Below are 9,128 nucleotides of genomic sequence, written 5' to 3'. Positions count from 1 at the left end.
TATGTTATAGACTGAAACTATTCAGACACACCAACCCTGAGTACTGCTCTACAGACACACCAACCCTGAGTACTGCTCTACAGACACACCAACCCTGAGTACTGCTCTACAGACACACCAACCCTGAGTACTGCTCTACAGACACACCAACCCTGAGTACTGCTCTACAGACACACCAACCCTGAGTACTGCTCTACAGACACACCAACCCTGAGTACTGCTCTACAGACACACCAACCCTGAGTACTGCTCTACAGACACACCAACCCTGAGTACTGCTCTACAGACACACCAACCCTGAGTACTGCTCTACAGACACACCATCTTGTATGAATTACGGGACTGATTGCACAAACCAAGACACTATTGATGTGTAAGAGAAGATAATTATTCTTCTAAATGGGATATTTTCCCATGGACAAATGCGCTAACAATTATGATCTGGGAAGTGTATCATCTCTCCAGGGATTTGGTTCATCATTGTTTGTCCTTGTCCAATCATAAACAAGTGGTCAACAATGCTGTGGTATAAACAGATAATAAGATCAGTATTGGAAACTATATCGGATTGATTTCCAAACTATTACTGTGGAGCTTGAGCAGATAAGGGACCAATAAATATTATAGTTCAATGCATATGAAAGCATTCTTGTCAGAACGGATAAAGTCAAGTGATTGCCAATTGTGTTTAGTAATATTATTTGCCTCATTTTTGTTGTTGACTCCTAAAATTGCCTCCCATGGATTGGCAGGTTTTCACACTCTGTCAGTAGATGTGTATGTGTGTGTGTGTGTGTGTTTCAAATAAAATACATTAAAACGTTATTAGTCACATGTGTTGGTGTGGACTAACAGTGAAATGCTTCCTTACATGCCCTTCCCAACAATTCAAAGAGAAAGAAAATAATAATAGAAATAATTCATAATTAAGTTAAACACTTAATAATAAAAGTAATAATAAATAGACAATGAGTAACGATAACTTGGCTGTATACAAGGGGTATCAGTACTGAGTCAATGTGCAGGGGAACGAGGTAGTTGAGGTAGAGATGTAGATATAACTAGGAATAAAGTAACAGATGGTAAACAGTAACAGCAGCGCATGTGATCAGTCAAAACAGTTTGTGTATAAAGGGTCAATGCAGATAGTCCGGGTAGCTATTTAGTTAAGTATTTACCCAGCTGTTCAGCAGTCTAATGGCTTGGGGGTAGAAGCTGTTCAGGGTCCTGTTGGTTCCAGACTTGGTGCATCGGTACCGCTTGGTACCGCTTGGTATCGCTTGCCGTGTGGTAGCAGAGAGAACAATCTCTGACTTGGGTGGCGGTAGTCTTCTATTTCTGACCCCACCTGGTATAGAGGTCCTGGATGCCAGGGAGCTCGGCCCCAGTACGTACTACCCTCTGTGACAAAACCAAGCGGTGATGTAGCCAGTCAAGATGCTGTCAATAAGAAGTCCAGGATCCAATTACAGAGAGAGGTGTTCAGTCCCAGGGTCCTTAGTTTACTTGGAGGGCACTATGGTGTTGAACGCTGAGCTCTAGTCAATAAACAGCATTCTCACATAGGTGTTCTTCTTATCCAAGTGGGAAAGGGCAGTGTAGAGTACGATTAAGATTGCGTAATCTGTGGATCTGTTGGGCCGGTATGTTAATTGGAGTGGGTCCAGGGTGTCTGGGATGATGGTGTTGATGTGAACCATGACCAGCCATTCAAAGCATTTCATTTCTACAGATGTGAGTGCTACAGGGAAGAGAGTCATTTAGTATCTGTCTGTGTGTGTGTGTGTGTGTGTGTGTGTGTGTGTGTGTGTGTGTGTGTGTGTGTGTGTATGTGTGTGTGTGTGTGTGTGTGTGTTCAAAGCTAATTGCCCTGTTTATCCCAAAACATTAGTCAGCCTCTTACGGAATAGCTCACATCACACACACACGCACACACACACAAGCACACACACACACACACACACACACACACACACACACACACACACACACACACACACACACACACACACACACACATGGCATCAAACACCTGGAAACCATGGAAACCATGTATTTGATACCATTCCACTCATTTCGCTCCAGCCATGACCACGAGCCCGTCCTCCCCAATTAAGGTGCCACCAACCTCCTGTGATACACACACACACACACACACACACACACACACACACACACACACAATCACACACACACACACACACACGCATATATACAATACATGACCAAAAATTATGTGGACACCTGCTTGTCAAACATCTCATTCCAACATCATGGGCATTAATACGGAGTTGTTCCACCCTTTGCTGCTACAACAGCCTCCACTCTTCTGGGAAGGCTTTCCGCTAGATGTTGGAACATTGATGTGTGGACTTGCTTCCATTCAGCCACAAGAGCATTACTGAGGTTGAGCACTGATGTTGGGTGATTAGGCCTGGCTCGCAGTCGGTGTTCCAATTCATTGCAAAGGTGTTCGATGGGGTTGAGGTTAGGGCTCTGTGCAGCCCAGTCAAGCTGAAACTGGAAAGGGCCTTCCCCAAACTGTTGCCACAAAGTTGGAAGCACAGAATCGTCTAGAATGCCATTGTATGCTGTAGTGCTAAGATTTCCCTTCGCTGGAACTAACGGGCCGGACCATGAAAAACTGCCACAGACCATTATTCCTCCTCCACCAAACTTTACACTGGGGCAGGTAGTGTTCTCCTGGCATCCGCCAAACCCAGATTCGTCCATCAAACTGCCAGATGGTGAAGCGTGATTTATCACTCCAGACACTGCGGTTCCACTGCTCCTGAGTCCAATGGCAGCTTGATTTACACCACTCCAGCCGACGCTTGGCATTGCACATGGTGATCTTAGGCTTGTGTGCAGCTGCTCGGCCATGGGAACCCATTTCATGAAGCTCTCGATGAACAATTCTTGTGCTGACCTTGTTTCCAGAGGCAGTTTGGAACTCAGGAATGAGTGTTGCAACCGAGGACAGACAACTTTTACACACCACACACTTCAGCACTCTTCCTGTTCTGTGAGCTTGTGTAGCCTACCACTTCTCAGCTGAGCCGTTGTTGCTCCTAGATGTTTCCACTTCATAGTAACAGCCCTTACAGTTGACCGGGAAGCTCTAGCAGGGCAGAAATTTGACAAACTGTCTTGTTGGAAAGGTGGCATCCTATGACGGTGCCATGTTTAAAGTCACTGAGCTTTTCAGTAAGGCCATTCCACTGCCAATGTTTGTTTATGGAGATTCCATGGCTGTGTGCTCGATTTTCTATACCCGTCAGCAACGGGTGTGGCTGAAATAGCCGAATCCACTAATTTGAAGGGGTGTCAACATACTTATACAGTTGAAGTCGGAAGTTTACATACACTTAGGTTGGAGTCATTAAAACTCATTTTTCAACCACTCCACATATTTCTTGTTAACAAACAATAGTTTTGGAAAGTCGGTTAGGACCTCTACTTTGTGCATGACACAAGTAATTTTTCCAACAATTGTTTACAGACAGATTATTTCACTTATAATTCACTGTATCACAATTCCAGTGGGTCAGAAGTTTACATACACTAAGATGACTGTGCCTTTAAACAGCTTGGAAAATTCCAGAAAATTATGTAATGGCTTTAGAACCTTCTGATAGGCTAATTGACAACATTTGAGTCAATTGGAGGTGTACCTGTGGATGTATTTCAAGGCCTACCTTCAAACTCAGTGCCTCTTTGCTTGACGTCATGGGAAAATCAAAAGAAATCAGCCAAGACCTCAGAAAACAATTGTAGACCTCCACAAGTCTGGTTCATCCTTGGGAGCAATATCCAAATGCCTGATGGTACCACGTTCATCTGTGCAAACAATAGTACGCAAGTATAAACACCATGGGACCACGCAGCCATCATACCGCTCAGGAAGGAGACGTGTTCTCCTAGAGACGAACGTACTTTGGTGCGAAAAGTGCAAATCAATCCCAGAACAACAGCAAAGGACCTTGTGAAGATGCTGGAGGAAACAGGTGCAAATATATCTATATCCACAGTAAAATGAGTCCTATATGGACATCATCTGAAAGGCCGCTCAGCAAGGAAGAAGCTACTGCTCCAAAACCGCCATAATTTGCAACTGCACATGGGGACAAAGACCGTACTTTTTGGAGAAATGTCCTCTGGTCTAATGAAACAAAAATAAAACTCTTTGGCCTTAATGACCATCGTTTCGTTTGGAGGAAAAAGAGGGAGGCTTGCAAGCCGAAGAACACTATCCCAACCGTGAAGCACTGGGGTGGCAGCATCATGTTCTGGGGTTGCTTTGCTGCAGGAGGAACTGGTGCACTTCACAAAATAGATGGCATCATGAGGTAGGAAAATTATGTGGATATTTGGAAGCAACATCACAAGATATCAGTCAGGAAGTTTAAGCTTGGTCGCAAATGGGTCTTCAAAATGGACAATGACCCCAAGCATACATCCAAAGTTGTGGCAGTTAAGGACAACGAAGTCAAGGTATTGGAGAGGCCGTCACAAAGCCCTGACCTCAACCTTATAGAACATTTGTGGGCAGAACTGAAAAAGCGTTTGCGAGCAAGGAGGCCTACAAACCTGCCTCAGTTACACCAGCTCTGTCAGGAGGAATGCGCCAAAATTCACCCAACTTATTGTGGGAAGCTTGTGGAAGGCTACCCGAAACGTTTGACCCAAGTTCAACAATTTAAAGGCAATGCTACCAAATACTAATTGAGTGTATGTAAACTTCTGACCCACTGGGAATGTGATGGAGGAAATAAAAGCTGAAATTAATCAATCTTTCTACTATTATTCTGACATTTCACATTCTTAAAATAAAGTGGTGATCCTAACTGACCTAAGACAGGGAATGTTTACTAGGATTAAATGTCAGGAATTGTGAAAAACTGAGTTTAAATGTATTTGGCTAAGGTGTATGTAAACTTCCGACTTCAACTGTATAGTTTACTTTATGCAGTCAAAGAATATCTATTCTTCTAATATGTTGGAGAAAATAAATAAAATTCATAAAACAAAAACATTGGATTAATAACAGAACACTGTAGAACACCAGAACTGAAACATCTGATTAATAACAGAACACTGTAGAACACCAGAACTGAAACATCTAATTAATAACAGAACACTGTAGAACACCTGAACTGAAACATCTGATTAATAACAGAACACTGTAGAACACAAGAACTGAAACATCTAATTAATAACAGAACACTGTAGAACACCAGAACTGAAACATCTAATTAATAACAGAACACTGCAGAACACCAGAACTGAAACATCTGATTAATAACAGAACACTGTAGAACACCAGAACTGAAACATCTAATTAATAACAGAACACTGTAGAACACCAGAACTGAAACATCTAATTAATAACAGAACACTGCAGAACACCAGAAGTGAAACATCTAATTAATAACAGAACACTGTAGAACACCAGAACTGAAACATCTAATTAATAACAGAACACTGTAGAACACCAGAACTGAAACATCTAATTAATAACAGAACACTGCAGAACACCAGAACTGAAACATCTAATTAATAACAGAACACTGTAGAACACCAGAACTGAAACATCTAATTAATAACAGAACACTGTAGAACACCAGAACAGAAACATCTAATTAATAACAGAACACTGCAGAACACCAGAACTGAAACATCTAATTAATAACAGAACACTGCAGAACACCAGAACTGAAACATCTAATTAATAACAGAACACTGTAGAACACCAGAACTGAAACATCTAATTAATAACAGAACACTGTAGAACACCAGAACTGAAACATCTAATTAATAACAGAACACTGCAGAACACCAGAACTGAAACATCTAATTAATAACAGAACACTGCAGAACACCAGAACTGAAACATCTAATTAATAACAGAACACTGTAGAACACCAGAACTGAAACATCTAACTAATAACAGAACACTGTAGAACACCAGAACTGAAACATCTAATTAATAACAGAACACTGTAGAACACCAGAACTGAAACATCTAATTAATAACAGAACACTGCAGAACACCAGAACTGAAACATCTAATTAATAACAGAACACTGTAGAACACCAGAACTGAAACATCTAATTAATAACAGAACACTGTAGAACACCAGAACTGAAACATCTGATTAATAACAGAACACCAGAAGTGAAACATCTAATTAATAACAGAACACTGCAGAACACCAGAACTGAAACATCTAATTAATAACAGAACACTGTAGAACACCAGAACTGAAACATCTAATTAATAACAGAACACTGCAGAACACCAGAACTGAAACATCTAATTAATAACAGAACACTGTAGAACACCAGAACTGAAACATCTGATTAATAACAGAACACCAGAACTGATACATCTAATTAATAACAGAACACTGTAGAACACCAGAACTGAAACATCTAATTAATAACAGAACATTGTAGAACACCAGAACTGAAACATCTAATTAATAACAGAACACTGTAGAACACCAGAACTGAAACATCTAATTAATAACAGAACACTGTAGAACACCAGAACTGAAACATCTAATTAATAACAGAACACTGTAGAACACCAGAACTGAAACATCTAATTAATAACAGAACACTGTAGAACACCAGAACTGAAACATCTAATTAATAACAGAACACTGTAGAACACCAGAACTGAAACATCTAATTAATAACAGAACACTGTAGAACACCAGAACTGAAACATCTAATTAATAACAGAACACTGTAGAACACATGAACTGAAACATCTAATTAATAACAGAACACTGCAGAACACCAGAACTGAAACATCTAATTAATAACAGAACACTGTAGAACACCAGAACTGAAACATCTAATTAATAACAGAACACTGTAGAACACCAGAACTGAAACATCTAATTAATAACAGAACACTGTAGAACACCAGAACTGAAACAACCTATTAATAACAGAACACTGTAGAACACCAGAACTGAAACATCTAATTAATAACAGAACACTGCAGAACACCAGAACTGAAACATCTAATTAATAACAGAACACTGTAGAACACCAGAACTGAAACATCTAATTAATAACAGAACACTGTAGAACACCATAACTGAAACATCTGATTAATAACAGAACACCAGAACTGAAACATCTAATTAATAACAGAACACTGTAGAACACCAGAACTGAAACATCTAATTAATAACAGAACACTGCAGAGCACCAGAACTGAAACATCTAATTAATAACAGAACACTGTAGAACACCAGAACTGAAACATCTAATTAATAACAGAACACTGTAGAACACCAGAACTGAAACATCTGATTAATAACAGAACACCAGAACTGAAACATCTAATTAATAACAGAACACTGCAGAACACCAGAACTGAAACATCTAATTAATAACAGAACACTGTAGAACACCAGAACTGAAACATCTAATTAATATCAGAACACTGCAGAACACCAGAACTGAAACATCTAATTAATAACAGAACACTGTAGAACACCACAACTGAAACATCTGATTAATAACAGAACACCAGAACTGAAACATCTAATTAATTACAGAACACTGTAGAACACCAGAACTGAAACATCTAATTAATAACAGAACATTGTAGAACACCAGAACTGAAACATCTAATTAATAACAGAACACTGTAGAACACCAGAACTGAAACATCTAATTAATAACAGAACACTGTAGAACACCAGAACTGAAACATCTAATTAATAACAGAACACTGTAGAACACCAGAACTGAAACATCTAATTAATAACAGAACACTGTAGAACACCAGAACTGAAACATCTAATTAATAACAGAACACTGTAGAACACCAGAACTGAAACATCTAATTAATAACAGAACACTGTAGAACACCAGAACTGAAACATCTAATTAATAACAGAACACTGTAGAACACCAGAACTGAAACATCTAATTAATAACAGAACACTGTAGAACACCAGAACTGAAACATCTAATTAATAACAGAACACTGCAGAACACCAGAACTGAAACATCTAATTAATAACAGAACACTGTAGAACACCAGAACTGAAACATCTAATTAATAACAGAACACTGTAGAACACCAGAACTGAAACATCTAATTAATAACAGAACACTGTAGAACACCAGAACTGAAACATCCAATTAATAACAGAACACTGTAGAACACCAGAACTGAAACATCTAATTAATAACAGAACACTGCAGAACACCAGAACTGAAACATCTAATTAATAGCAGAACACTGTAGAACACCAGAACTGAAACATCTAATTAATAACAGAACACTGTAGAACACCAGAACTGAAACATCTAGTCCATGACAGATGTGTTCTAGTTCATTGTTAAACAAGTAACATTCACCTGAATCTACGGCCATATTCTTACTCTTACTTGTTTCAACGACCCAATAAATAATAATACACATGCTGTCAATGATGTTGATATATAACTGAAATACCAGTATGATGTTTTACAAATGTATCCTTTATTTAGACAGGTCATTGAGATGAAATCTATTTTACAAGAAAGACCTGTATTCCTAACGTATGGCTGAAACCCCCTCTAGGGTGTTAATAACCCACTGTCTACGTATGGCTGAAACCCCCTCTAGGGTGTTAATAACCCACTGTCTACGTATGGCTGAAACCCCCTCTAGGGTGTTAATAACCCACTGTCTACGTATGGCTGAAACCCCCTCTAGGGTGTTAATAACCCACTGTCTACGTATGGCTGAAACCCCCTCTAGGGTGTTAATAACCCACTGTCTACGTATGGCTGAAACCCCCTCTAGGGTGTTAATAACCCACTGTCTACGTATGGCTGAAACCCCCTCTAGGGTGTTAATAACCCACTGTCTACGTATGGCTGAAACCCCCTCTATGGTGTTAATAACCCACTGTCTACGTATGGCTGAAACCCCCTCTAGGGTGTTAATAACCCACTGTCTACGTATGGCTGAAACCCCCTCTAGGGTGTTAATAACCCACTGTCTACGTATGACTGAAACCCCTCTCTAGGGTGTTAATAACCCACTGTCTACGTATGGCTGAAACCCCCTCTAGGGTGTTAATAACCCACTGTCTACGTATGGCTGAAAC

This window comes from Salmo trutta, unplaced genomic scaffold, assembly GCF_901001165.1.
Source record: "Salmo trutta unplaced genomic scaffold, fSalTru1.1, whole genome shotgun sequence".
NCBI classification, from domain to species: domain Eukaryota; kingdom Metazoa; phylum Chordata; class Actinopteri; order Salmoniformes; family Salmonidae; genus Salmo; species Salmo trutta.
This window is presented reverse-complemented; position numbering follows the sequence as displayed.